At 38.7% G+C, this 14,663-nt stretch overlaps 1 non-coding gene and 1 pseudogene across 1 annotated transcript; one reads left to right on the top strand and one right to left on the bottom strand.

Moving 5' to 3' along the window:
• Positions 1-1,913: 1,913 nt before the first annotated feature.
• Positions 1,914-2,041, top strand: LOC116273434. Its single transcript, XR_004181763.1, has one exon. It is a non-coding gene; the product is annotated as a small nucleolar RNA SNORA31 (small nucleolar RNA).
• Positions 2,042-12,966: 10,925 nt separating this feature from the next.
• On the bottom strand, positions 12,967-14,069 carry LOC101009194 (annotated as a pseudogene).
• Positions 14,070-14,663: the final 594 nt, after the last annotated feature.

The following is a 14,663-nucleotide window of genomic DNA, read 5'->3' as shown; positions in this document are numbered from 1 at the left end:
CATATATTGAACCAGCCTTGCATCCCAGGGATGAAGCCCACTTGATCATGGTGGATAAGCTTTTTGATGTGCTGCTGGATTGGGTTTGTCAGTATTTTATTGAGGATTTTTGCATCAATGTTCATCAGGGATATTGGTCTAAAATTCTCTTTTTTTGTTGTGTCTCTGCCAGGCTTTAGTATCAGGATGATGTTGGCATCATAAAATGAGTTACGGAGGATTCTCTCTTTTTCTATTGATTGGAATAGTTTCAGAAGGAGTGGTACCAGCTCCTCCTTGTACCTCTGGTAGAATTCGGCTGTGAATCCATCTGGTCCTGGACTCTTTTTGGTTGGTAGGCTATTAATTATTGCCTCAATTTCAGAGCCTGCTATTGGTCTCTTCAGGGATTCAACTTCTTCCTGGTTTAGTCTTGGGAGAGTGTAAGTTTCCAGGAATTTATTCATTCCTTCTAGATTTTCTAGTTTATTTGCGTAGAGGTGTTTATAGTATTCTCTGATGGTTGTTTGTATTTCTGTGGGGTCGGTGGTGATATCCCCTTTATCATTTTTTATTGCATCTATTTGATTCTTCTCTCTTTTCTTCTTTTTTAGTCTTGCTAGCAGTCCATCAATTTTGTTGATCTTTTCAAAAAACCAACTCCTAGATTCACTGATTTTTTGGAGGGTCTTTTGTGTCTCTATCTCCTTCAGTTCTGCTCTGATCTTAGTTGTTTCTTGCCTTCTGCTAGCTTTTGAATTTGTTTGCTCTTGCTTTTCTAGTTCTTTTAATTGTGATGTTAGAGTGTCAATTTTTGATCTTTCCTGCTTTCTCTTGTGGGCATTTAGTGCTATAAATTTCCCTCTACACACTGCTTTAACTGTGTCTCAGAGATTCTGGTATGTTGTATCTTTGTTCTCATTGGTTTCAAAGAATATCTTTACTTTTTTTATTTTTTTATTTTTTTTTATTATTATACTTTAAGTTCTAGGGTACATGTGCATAATGTGCAGGTTTGTTACATATGTATACTTGTGCCATGTTGGTGTGCTGCACCCATCAACTCGTCAGCACCCATCAACTCATCATTTACATCAGGTATAACTCCCAATGCAATCCCTCCCCCCTCCCCCCTCCCCATGATAGGCCCCGGTTCAAAAAACATCTTTATTTCTGCCTTTATTTCATTATGTACCCGGTAGTCATTCAGGAGCAGGTTGTTCAGTTTCCATGTAGTTGAGCACTTTTGATTGAGTGTCTTAGTCCTGAGTTCTAGTTTGATTGCGCTGTGGTCTGAGAGACAGTTAGTTATAATATCTGTTCTTGTACATTTGCTGAGGAGTCCTTTACTTCCAATTATGTGGTCAATTTTGGAGTAAGTGCAATGTGGTGCTGAGAAGAATGTATATTCTATTGATTTGGGGTGGAGAGTTCTGTAGATGTCTATTAGTTCTGCTTGCTGCAGAGATGAGTTCAATTCCTGGATATCTTTGTTAACTTTCTGTCTTGTTGATCTGTCTAATGTTGACAGTGGGGTGTTAAAGTCTCCCATTATTATTGTATGGGAGTCTAAGTCTCTTTGTAAGTCTCTAAGGACTTGCTTTTTGAATCTGGGTGCTCCTGTATTGGGTGCATATATATTTAGGGTAGTTAGCTCTTCCCGTTGAATTGATCCCTTTACCATTATGTAATGGCCTTCTTTGTCCCTTTTGATCTTTGGTGGTTTAAAGCCTGTTTTATCAGAGACTAGGATTGCAATCCCTGCTTTTTTTTTTTTGTTTGTTCTCCATTTGCTTGGTAGATCTTCCTCCATCCCTTTATTTTGAGCCTATATGTGTCTCTGCATGTGAGATGGGTCTCCTGAATACAGCAAACTGATGGGTCTTGACTTTTTATCCAATTTGCCAGTCTGTGTCTTTTAATTGGACCATTTAGTCCATTTACATTTACCTTTAAGGTTAATATTGTTATGTGTTTTGGTTTGCACTAGGATGCAAAAGAAAAATCCCTGCACTTTCTGTCTGTCTTTGTGGCAGCCCAGATTGAATTGGGGAATACATCTATAGCCTAGAAATGTAGGCTATGTTAATGATAATGTAATTTTTGCAATGTAATGTTTGAAAAATATTAATGTAGTTTTTGTTTTTACAGTTACAAATTTGGCAATTACTGACAAAAACAAGCAATGGGCTCTACATTCTGTTCCATTTTTCTAGATACTAGACCTTTGTCAGATGCATAATTTACAAAAATTTTCTCCCATTCTGTAGGTTTTCTGTTTATTCTGTTGATAGTTTATTTTGCAGTGCAGGAGATATTTACTTTAATTAGGTCTCATTTGTCAGTTTTTGTTTTTGTTGCAATTGCTTTTGGTGCCTTCTTCATGAAATCTTTGCCAGTGCGTATGTCCTGAATGTTATTGCCCAGGTTGTTTTCCAAGGTTTTTATAGATTTGGTTTTTACATTTAATTGTTTTCTCCATCTTGAGTTAATTTTTCTATACGGTATAAAGAAGGGGTCCAGTTTTAATTTTCTGCATGTGGCTAGCCAGTTCTTGAACAGGGAATCCTTTCCACATTGCTTGTTTTCATCAGGTTTGTCAAAGATCAGATAGTTGTAGGTGTGCAGTTTTATTTCTGAGTTCACTGTTCTGTTCCATTAGTCTATTTGCCTGTTCTTATACCAGTACCATGCTATTTTGGTTACTGTATCCCTGTAGTATAAAGTCAGGTAGGGTGATGGCTCCTGCTTTGTTTTTGCTTTTTTTGTTTGTTTGTTTGTTTTGCTATTTTTGCTTAGAATTGCCTTAGATATTCAGGCTCTTGTTTGGTTCCATATGAATTTTAAAATAGTTTTCTCTAATTCTGTGAAGGATGTTGATGGTAGTTTAAGGGGAATAGATTCTTTACGATATTGATTCTTCCTATCCATGAACATGGAATGTTTTTCCATTTGTTCATGTCATCTCAGATTTATTAGAGCAGTGGTTTGTGATTCTCCTTGTAGAAATCTTTCACCTGCCTTATTAGCTGTATTCCTTGGTATTTTATTCTTTTTGTGGCAATTGTGAATGGAATATCATTCATGATTTGACTCTTGCCTTCACTGTTTTTGGTGTTTCGGAATGCTAGTGATTTTTCCACATTGATTTTGGATCTTGTGACTTTGCTGAAGTTGTTTATCAGCTTAAGAAGCTTTTGGGCTGAGATAATGGAGTTTTCTAGATATAGGATCATGTCATCCACAATGAGAAATAGTTTGACTTCCTCTCTTCCTATTTGAGTACACTTTATTTCTTTCTCTTGCCTAATTGCCCTGGCCAGAAATTCCAATGCTATGTTGAATAGGAGTGATGACAGAGGGCATCCTTGTTTTATGCCAGTTTTCAAGGGAAATGCATACAGCTTTTGCCAATTCAGTATGATGCTGGCTGTAGATTTGTCATAGATGGCTCTCATTATTTTGAGGTTTGTTCCTTCAATAGCTAGTTTATTGGGGGGTTTTTTTACGTGAAGGAATGTTGAGTTTTATCAAAAATCTTTTCTGCATCTCTTGCGATAATCATGTGGTTGTTTGTCTTTAGTTCTGTTTATGTGATTAATCACACTTATTGATTTGCATATGTTGAACCAACCTAGAATCCCAGGGCCTACTTGACTGTGGTGGATAAGCTTTTTGATGTGCTGTTGGATTTGGTTTTCAAGTATTTTGTTGAGGATTTTTGCATCAATGTATATCAAGAATATTGGCCTGAAGTTTTCTTTTTTGTTGTATCTCTGCCAGATTTTGATATCAGGATGATGCTGGCCTCATAGAATGAATTAAGGAGGAGTCCCTGCATTTCAATTTTTTGGAATAGTTTCAGGAGGCCCATTGCTTGTTTTTGTCAGTTTTGTCGAAGATCAGATGGTCATAGGTGTGCTGCCTTTTTTCTGGGCTCTACATTCTGTTCCAATTTTCTATGTGACTGTTTTTATACCAGTACCATGCTGAAGGAGTTTTCTGGCTGAAACTATGGGGTTTTCTAGATTTAAAATCATGTCATCTACAAAGAGATATATTTAGAGTTTCTCACTTTCCATTTGGATGCCCTTTATTTCCAGACTGATCTGGCCAGAACTTTCAATGATATGTTGAATAGGAGTGGTAAGAAAGAGCATTCTTGTCTTGTGCCAATATTCAAAAGGAACGCTTCCAGGTTTTGACCATTCAGTATGATGTTGGTTGTGGATTTGTCATAGATGGCTCTTACTATTTGAAGTACGTTCCTTCCATACTTAGTTTATTGAGTTTTTAACATGAAGGGGTGTTGAATTTTATTAAAAGCTTCTTTTGCCTCTATTGAGATGAGCATGTGGCTTTTGTCTTTAGTTTTGTTTATGTGGTTAATCACATTTATTGATTTGCATATGTTGAACTAACCTTGCATCCCAGGGATGAAGTCTATTTGAGCATGATGAAATAGCTTTTCGTGTGCTGCTGGATTTGGTTTGCAAGTGCTTTGCTTTTTTGAGGGCTTTTACATAGATACTCATCAAGGATATTATTGGCCTGAAGTTTTCTTTTTTTGTTGTGTCTGCCTGGTTTGGGTGTCAGGATGATGCTTCATAGGATGAGTTGGGAGGAGTCCTTCTTCCTTAATTTTTGAAATAGTTTCAGTAGGAATGGTACCAGTTCTTTTCACATCTGGTAGAATTCAGCCATGAATTCATCTGGTGCTGGGATTTTTTGGTTGGTAGGCTATTTATTACTGATCCAATTTTGTTCCTTGTTATTGGTCTGTTCGGGAATACTGTCTATTCCTGGTCCTGTCTTAGGAAGATGCATGTGTCCAGGAATTTATTCTTCTCTAGGTTTTCTAGTTTGTGTACGTAGTGGTGTTTTTAGTAGTTTCTGATATCTATTTTTCTTTCTGTGAGGTCAGTGGCAACATCCCCATCATCATTTCTTTCTTTCTTTTTTTTTTTTAATCAAACAGAGAATTTCAGTTTAATGTGTTATGATTTATTTTTATTTTTATTTTTGAACAAAGTGGGCATTTTTAATGGTAACAAATGAACCACTACTGTGAAGAAAAATAAAACTACAAAATTTAACAGTTGTGTTATGCCGGTCAGTCAAATTTTGGGTGCCTATGCACAAACCATTTTTCACAGCACTGCACTACCTATCATGGCAGCAATTATGCAAGGCTCAAAAGGGACTCACATCAAATTATCATCGCAGTGTTAGTGGAGCTCACTCTTGGCATATATTAAACTTATTTCGTTACACCACGGTAATATTTGAAAGAAGCACAGTCACCTTATTTTCTAATCATTGTTTTCTTCATAAGCACAAAGCTAAAGCCCATAGTAGGTGGTGAAAGCTGAGAACATCTTCTAAACATTGATTCAAAATGACAGGATATTGTCTTTTCCTTGATGAAATTTCTGTATTTTTTTTATTATTATACTTTAAGTTCTCGGGTACATGTGCATAACGTGCAGGTTTGTTACATATGTATACTTGTGCCATGTTGGCGTGCTGCACCCATCAACTCGTCAGCACCCATCAACTCGTCATTTACATCAGGTATAACTCCAAGTGCAATCCCTCCCCCCTCCCCCCTCCCCATGATAGGCCCCAGTGTATGATGTTCCCCTTCTCGAGTACAAGTGATCTCATTGTTCAATTCCCACCTATGAGTGAGAACATGCGGTGTTGGTTTTCTGTTCTTGCGATAGTTTACTGAGAATGATGCTTTCCAGCTGCACCCATGTCCCTACAAAGGACACAAACTCATCCTTTTTTATGGCTGCATAGTATTCCATGGTGTATATGTGCCACATTTTCTTAATCCAGTCTGTCACTGATGGACATTTGGGTTGATTTCAAGTCTTTCCTATTGTGAATAGTGCCGCAATAAACATACGTGTGCATGTGTCTTTACAGCAGCATGGTTTATAATCCTTTGGGTATATCCGCAGTAATGGCATGGATGAGTCATATGGTACTTCTAGTTCTAGATCCTTGAGGAATCGCCATACTGTTTTCCATAATGGTTGAACTAGTTTACAATCCCACCAACAGCGTAAAAGTGTTCCTACTTTTCCACATCCTCTCCAGCACCTGTTGTTTCCTGACTTTTTAATGATTGCCATTCTAACTGGTGTGAGATGGTATCTCATTGTGGTTTTCATTTGCATTTCTATGATGGCCAGTGATGATGAGCATTTTTTCGTGTGTCTGTTGGCTGTATGAATGTCTTCTTTTGAGAACTGTCTGTTCATATACTTTGCCCACTTTTTGATGGGGTTGTTTTTTTTTTTTCTTGTAAATTCAGTTGAGTTCTTTGTAGGTTCTGGATATTAGCCCTTTGTCAGATGAGTAGATTGCAAAAATTTTCTCCCATTCTGTAGGTTGCCTGTTCACTCTGATGGTAGTTTCTTTTGCTGTGCAGAAGCTCTTTAGTTTAATTAGATCCCATTTGTCAATGTTGGCTTTTGTTGCTATTGCTTTTGGTGTTTTAGACATGAAGTCCTTGCCCATGCCTATGTCCTAAATAGTATTACCTAGGTTTTCTTCTAGGGTTTTTATGGTCTTAGGTCTAACATTTAAGTCTGTAATCCATCTTGAATTAATTTTCGTATAAGGTGTAAGGAAAGAATCCAGTTTCAGCTTTCTACTTATGGCTAGCCAATTTTCCCAGCACCATTTATTAAATAGGGAATCCTTTCCCCATTTCTTGTTTTTCTGAGGTTTGTCAAAGATCAGATGGCAGTAGATGTGTGGTATTATTTCTGAGGACTGTGTTCTGTTCCATTGGTCTATATCTCTGTTTTGGTACCAGTACCATGCTGTTTTGGTTACTGTAGCCTTGTAATATAGTTTGAAGTCAGGTAGCGTGATGCCTCCAACTTTGTTCTTTTGATTTAGGATTGTCTTGGCAATGCGGGCTCTTTTTTGGTTCCATATGAACTTTAAAGTAGTGTTTTTCCAATTCAGTGAAGAAACTCATTGGTAGCTTGATGGGGATGGCATTGAATCTATAAATTACCTTGGGCAGTAAGGCCATTTTCACGATATTGATTCTTCCTATCCATGAGCATGGTATGTTCTTCCATTTGTTTGTGTCCTCTTTTATTTCACTGAGCAGTGGTTTGTAGTTCTCCTTGAAGAGGTCATTTACATCACTTGTCACTTGGATTCCTAGGTATTTTATTCTCTTTGAAGCAATTGTGAATGGAAGTTCATTCATGATTTGGCTCTGTGTTTGTCTGTTACTGGTGTGTAAGAATGCTTGTGATTTTTGCACATTAATTTTGTATCCTGAGACTTTGCTGAAGTTGCTTATCAGCTTAAGGAGATTTTGGGCTGAGACAATGGGGATTTCTAAATATACAATCATGTCATCTGCAAAGAGGGACAATTTGACTTCTTCTTTTCCTAACTGAATACCCTTTATTTCTTTCTCTTACCTGATTGCCCTAGCCCGAACTTCCAACACTATGTTGAATAGGAGTGGTGAGAGAGGGCATCCCTGTCTTGTGCCAGTTTTCAAAGGGAATGATTCCAGTTTTTGCCCATTCAGTATGATATTGGCTGTGGATTTGTCATAAATAGCTCTTATTATTTTGAGATACGTTCCATCAATGCCGAGTTTATTGAGAGTTTTTAGCATGATGAGCCGTTGAATTTTGTCAAAGGGCCTTTCTGCATCTATGGAGATAATCATGTGGTTTTTGTCTTTGGTTCTGTTTATATGCTGGATTACATTTATTGATTTGCATGTGTTGAACCAACCTTGCATCCCAGGGATGAAGCCCATTTGATGATGGTGGATAAGCTTTTTGATGTGCTGCTGGATCTGGTTTGCCAGTATTTTACTGAGTATTTTTGCATCAATGTTCATCAGGGATATTGGTCTAAAATTCTCTTTTTTTGTTGTGTCTCTGCCAGGCTTTGGTATCAGGATGATGTTGGCCTCATAAAATGAGTTAGGGAGGATTCCCTCTTTTTCTATTGATTGGAATAGTTCAGAAGGAATGGTACCAGCTCCTCCTTGTACCTCTGGTAGAATTCGGCTGTGAATCCATCTGGTCCTGGACTTTTTTTCATTGGTAGGCTATTAATTATTGCCTCAATTTCAGAGCCTGCTATTGGTCTATTCAGGAATTCCGCTTCTTCCTGGTTTAGTCTTGGGAGAGTGTAAGTGTCCAGGGAATTATCCATTTCTTCTAGATTTTCTAGTTTATTTGAGTAGAGGTGTTTATAGTATTCTCTGATGGTTTTTTGTATTTCTGTGGGGTCGGTGGTGATATCGCCTTTATCATTTTTTATTGCATCTATTTGATTCTTCTCTCTTTTCTTCTTTATTAGTCTTGCTAACAGTCTATCAATTTTTTTGATCTTTTCAAAAAACCAACTCCTGGATTCATTGATTTTTTGGAGAGTTTTTTATATCTCTATCTCCTTCAGTTCTGCTCTGATCTTAGTTATTTCTTGCCTTCTGCTAGCTTTTGAATGTGTTTGCTCTTGCTTCTCTAGTTCTCCTTTAGTTGTGATGTTAGAGTGTCAATTTTAGATCTTTCCTGCTTTTTCTTGTGGGCATTTAGTGCTATAAATTTCCCTCTACACACTGCTTTAAATGTGTTCCAGAGATTCTGGTGTGTTATATCTTTGTTCTCATTGGTTTCAAAGAACATCTTTATTTCTGCCTTCATTTTGTTATGTACCCAGTAGTCATTCAGGAGCAGGTTATTCAGTTTCCATGTAGTTGAGCACTTTTGATTGAGTTTCTTAGTCCTGAGTTCTAGTTTGATTGCACTGTATTCTGAGAGTTTGTTATAATTTCTGTTCTTGTACATTTGCTGAGGAGTCCTTTACTTCCAATTATGTGGTCTATTTTGGAATAAGTGTGATGTGGTGCTGAGTAGAATGTATGTTCTGTTAATTTGGGGTGGAGAGTTCTGTAGATGTCTATTAGGTCTGCTTGCTGCAGAGATGAGTTCAATTCCTGGATATCCTTGTTAACTTTCTGTCTTGTTGATCTGTCTAATGTTGACAGTGGGGTGTTAAAGTCTCCCATTATTATTGTGTGGGAGTCTAAGTCTCTTTGTAAGTCTCTAAGGACTTGCTTTTTGAATCTGGGTGCTCCTGTATTGGGTGCATATATATTTAGGGTAGTTAGCTCTTCCCGTTGAATTGATCCATTTACCATTATGTAATGGCCTTCTTTGTCTCTTTTGATCTTTTATGGTTTAAAGCCTGTTTTATCAGAGACTAGTATTACAATCCCTGCTTTTTTTTGTTCTCCATTTGCTTGGTAGATCTTCCTCCATCCCTTTCTTTTGAGCCTATGTATGTCTCTGCATGTGAGATGGGTCTCCTGAATACAGCAAACTGATGGGTCTTGACTTTTTATCCAGTTTGCCAGTCTGTGTCTTTTAATTGGAGCATTTAGTCCATTTGAACTTGATCCTGCCATTATGATATTAACTGGTTAATTTGCTCATTAGTTGATGCAGTTTCTTCCTAGCCTCGATGGTCTTTACATTTTGGCATGTTTTTGCAATGGCTGGTACCGGTTGTTCCTTTCCATGTTTAGTGCTTCCTTCAGGATCTCTTGTAAGGCAGTCCTGGTGGTGACAAAATCTCTAAGCATTTGCTTATCTGTAAAGGATTTTACTTCTCCTTCACTTATGAAACTTAGTTTGGCTGGATATGAAATTCTGGGTTGAAAATTCTTTTCTTTAAGAATGTTGAATATTGGCCCCCACTCTCTTCTGGCTTGGAGAGTTTCTGCCGAGAGATCTGCTGTTAGGCTGATGGGCTTCCCTTTGTGGGTAACCCGACCTTTCTCTCTGGCTGCCCTTAAGATTTTTTCCTTCATTTCAACTTTGGTGAATCTGGCATTTATGTGTCTTGGAGTTGCTCTTCTCAAGGAGTATCTTTGTGGCATTCTCTGTATTTCCTGAATTTGAATGTTGGCCTGCCCTACTAGGTTGGGAAAATTCTCCTGGATGATATCCTGAAGAGTGTTTTCCAACTTGGTTCCATTTTCCCCCTCACTTTCAGGCACCCCAATCAGACGTAGATTTGGTCTTTTTACATAATCCCATACTTCTTGCAGGCTTTGTTCATTTCTTTTTCTTCTTTTTTCTTTAGGTTTCTCTTCTCGCTTCATTTCATTCATTTGATCCTCAATCGCTGATACTCTTTCTTCCAGTTGATCGAGTCGGTTACTGAAGCTTGTGTATTTGTCACATATTTCTCGTGTCATGGTTTTCATCTCTGTCAATTCGTTTATGGCCTTCTCTGCATTAATTATTCTAGTTATCAATTCTTCCACTCTTTTTTCAAGATTTTTAGTTTCTTTGCGCTGGGTACGTAATTCCTCCTTTAGCTCTGAGAAGTTTGATGGACTGGAGCCTTCTTCTCTCATCTCGTCAAAGTCATTCTCCGTTCAGCTTTGATCCGTTGCTGGCGATGAGCTGCATTCCTTTGCAGGGGGCGATGCGCTTTTATTTTTTGAATTTCCATCTTTTCTGCCCTGCTTTTTCCCCATCTTTGTGGTTTTATCTGCCTCTGGTCTTTGATGATGGTGACGTACTGATGGGGTTTTGGTGTGGGTGTCCTTCTTGTTTGTTAGTTTTCCTTCTAACAGTCAGGACCCTCAGCTGTAGGTCTGTTGGAGATTGCTTGAGGTCCACTCCAGACCCTGTTTGCCTGGGTATCAGCAGCAGAGGCTGCAGAAGATAGAATATTGCTGAACAGCGAGTATACCTGTCTTTTTCTTGCTTTGGAAGCTTCCTCTCAGTGGTGTACTCCACCGTTTGAGGTGTAGGGTGTTGGTCTGCCCCTAGTGGGGGATGTCTCCCAGTTAGGCTACTCGGGGGTCAGGGACCCACTTGAGCAGGCAGTCTGTCTGTTCTCAGATCTCAACCTCCGTGTTGGGAGATCCACTACTCTCTTCAAAGCTGTCAGACAGAGTCGTTTGCGTCTGCAGAGGTTTCTGCTGCTTTTTGTTGTTGTTGTTGTTGTTGTTGTTGTTGTTTAGCTGTGTCCTGTCCCCAGAGGTGGAGTCTACAGAGACAGGCAGGATTCCTTGAGCTGCTGTGGGCTCCACCCAGTTCGAGCTTCCCAGCCGCTTTGTTTATCTACTTAAGCCTCAGCAATGGCAGGTGCCCCTCCCCCAGCCTCACTGCTGCCTTGCCGGTAGATCACAGACTGCTCTGCTAGCAATGAGGGAGGCTCCGTGGGCGTGGGACTCTCCCGGCCAGGTGTAGGATACAATCTGCTGGTGTGCCCGTTTGCTAAGATCCTTGGTAGAGCGCAGTATTGGGGTGGGAGTTACCCAATTTTCCAGGTGTTGTGTGTCTCAGTTCCCCTTGCTAGGAAAAGGGATTCCCTTCCCCCTTATGCTTCCCAGGTGAGGCATGCCTCGCCCTGCTTCAGCCCTGGCTGGTTGGGCTGCAGGAGCTGACCAGCACCGACTGTCCTGCACTCCCTAGTGAGATGAACCCAGTACCTCAGTTGAAAATGCAGAAATCACCTGTCTTCTGTGTCGCTCGCGCTGGGAGTTGGAGACTGGAGCTGTTCCTATTCGGCCATCCCCATCATCATTTCTAATTGTATTTATTTGAATCTTCTCTCTTTCCTTCTTTATCAATCTAGCTAGTAGCCATTCTATCTTATAACTTTTTCAAAAAACCAACTCCAGCATTCATTGATTTCTTGAATGTTTTTTCATGTCTCTATTTCCTTCAATTCAGCTCTGATTTTGGTTATTTCTTGTTTTCTGCTGGATTTGTGGTTGATTTGTTTTTGCTTCTTTAGTTCTTTCAGTTGTGATGTTAGATTATTAATTTAAGGGTTTTCTGCCTTTTTGATGTGGACACTTAGTGCTATGAAATTCCATTTTAACACTGCCTTAGCTGTGTCCCAGAGATACTGGTATGTTGAATCTTTGTTCTCATTTGTTTTGAAGAACTTCTTGATTTCTGCTTTAATTTAATTATTTACCCAAAAGTGATTCAGGATCATGTTGTTTAATTTCTATGTAATTGCATGGTTTTGAGCAATTTGCTTAGTCTTAACTTCTATTTTTATTGCACTGTCCGTCTGAGAGTGTGTTTGGGATGGTTTTGGTTTTGCAGAGGATTGTTTTATGTCCAATTATGTGGTCAGTTTTAGAGTATGATCCATTTGGTGATGAAAAGAATGTATATTCTATTGTTTGGGGTAGAAAGTTCTGTAGAGGTCTATCAGGTGCATTTGGTCCAATGTTGAGTTCCGGTCCTGAATATCTTTGTTAATTTTCTTCCTGAATGATCTAGCTAATACCCTCAGTGGAGTTGTGAAGTCTCCCACTATTATTATTGGGAATCTACACCTCTTTGTAGGTCTCTAAGAACTTGCCTTATGAATCTAGTTGCTCCTGTGTTGGGTGCATATATATTTAGGTCTTCTTGTTGAATTGAATTCTTTACTATTATGTAATGTACTTCTTTGTCTTTTTTTTTTTTTTTTGAGCTATTTACATTTTTAATGTAATTTTAAAATCCTGGATCCCAAAAAGTCTTGGCTTGAAATTGCTTTTCTTTATAACAAACAATTTTATTTCCCACCTTAAATTCTATATTTTCTTCATCTAAATTGATACTACAATCCATTCCAGTTTTGACAATTGAAATGTCATTTTTTTAGTGTTTCAGTGAGGTTAATGATCCCCTCCAGATTACATGTCCATTACAGGTTAATTTAATTTTTTTTTTTCTAACTGTCCCTTTTGGACTCTGCAGCAATCCACAGGAACTTTTTTCTTCCCTTCTGTTATAAAGAAGGTAGCTAATATAGACCCTTCACCTACTGGGTGCTCTTCCACAGCACAGAGTAATCTGCTGCTCACTTCCTCTTGCAGATCTCCAACAAGACGGTAAATTATTTTGTGAAGTTTAATTTTTACTCCTTTTTTGCAGTTAACTGTTGGATAGCATTGCCTGTATTCACATTAAAGTCATATATAACACCATCAAATCTTTCAGCAAGGTTGACATCATTTGCCCTTATATCACCCACTCCAAAATGTTCTAATTCTAGTTCACACTCGTGTGATGCATCATAGGTATCTATAATGTTCAAAATAGCCTCAGCAGATCATCAACATCACTTTTAATAATCATAGGAAGTACATTTGAATGTCTTTCCATTTTCTCTTTTGGCTTTAAGGATGTTTGTTCTTTTCTTTCTAAATACTTTAGAAATGATCTTTCCTTCCACTGCACATTGCCATACTTCTCACGGGCTTTTTGATGTGCTTCTTGGTGTTCCTTTTACTTTTCTTCTATTATTTTCAGATCCTCTTGACTTTTCTCCTGTTCTCGTTCATACTTCCGCCAGTCAAGGAGGATTCAGATTCTACTTCAAGAATTTCATCTCCAGCAGAAGGAAGGTCTCTCCAGCCTATAATTCCCACTGCCATGCTGAGATATGGCTCATCGATTGTTTTTCCATTTTAATCAAACATTAAGTGTACTTTTGTCCAACTTTTCCCGGCAACCAGAACAGAGTCTTCTTTTAAAGTTCCTCTTTGAATTATAGCTGTGGTAAAAGGACCTCTTCCTTTGTGACTCTATTACTGTTCCTTCCACTGGACCAGTGAGTTCTGCTTTCAATTCTAACATTTCCGCAGTTGTTCTTCTCCCACAGCCATCAGATTATCACCTGTAAGTGCAGAGACAGGCAGTGTTTGAACATAACCTCCATAATCTTCACACAGCACATCATAAGCCAGCAGCTCTTTTTTCACTTTCTCGGGGTCAGCCTCAGGTTTGTCACATTTATTTATGGCAAGGACAATAGGAACTTGAGCATCTTTGGTATGCTGAATAGATTCTATACCCCATTATCTTCAACTACAACCAATATGACAATGTAAGTGACATGAGCCCCTCTGCTCTCATTGCTGAGAAAGTAGCAAGTCCTAGAGTATCAAGAAAATTTATCTTTTCCCCGGAAGGCGGAGACACAACAAAGGCACCAATGTGCTGAGTGGTGCCTCCAGCTTCCATTGCTGCCATTTCAATTTTCCCTTTTTTTTTTTCTTTTCTTTTCTTTTCTTTCTTTTCTTTTCTTTCTTTCTTTTTTTTTTTTTTTTTTTTTTTTAACTCGTGGTTTGGCTGTTTGTCTGTTATTGGTGTATAAGAATGCTTGTGATTCTTTTTTTCTTTTTTTTTGAGACGGAGTCTTGCTCTGTGGCCCAGGCTGGAGTGCAGTGGCTGGATCTCAGCTCACTGCAAGCTCCACCTCCCAGGTTTATGCCATTCTCCTGCCTCAGCCTCCCAAGTAGGTGGGACTACAGAAGCCTGCCACCACGCCCAGCTAGTTTTTTGTATTTTTTTAGTAGAGACAGGATTTCACCGTGTTAGCCAGGATGGTCTCGATTTCCTGACCTCATGATCCGCCCATCTCGGCCTCCCAAAGTGCTGGGATTACAGGCTTGAGCCACTGCGCCCAGCCATGCTTGTGATTATTGTACATTGATTTTTTATCTTGAGACTTTGCTGAAGTTGCTTATCAGCTTAAGGAGATTTGGGGCTGAGACGATGGGGTTTTCTAAATATACAATCATGTCATCTGCAAACAGGGACAATTTGTCTTCCTCTTTTCCTAATTGAATATACTTTATTTGTTTCTCTTGC

This window comes from Papio anubis, unplaced genomic scaffold, assembly GCF_008728515.1.
Source record: "Papio anubis isolate 15944 unplaced genomic scaffold, Panubis1.0 scaffold675, whole genome shotgun sequence".
NCBI lineage: Eukaryota > Metazoa > Chordata > Mammalia > Primates > Cercopithecidae > Papio > Papio anubis.
Note: the sequence above shows the minus strand (reverse complement) of the source record. Positions and strands in the feature narration are given on the sequence as shown.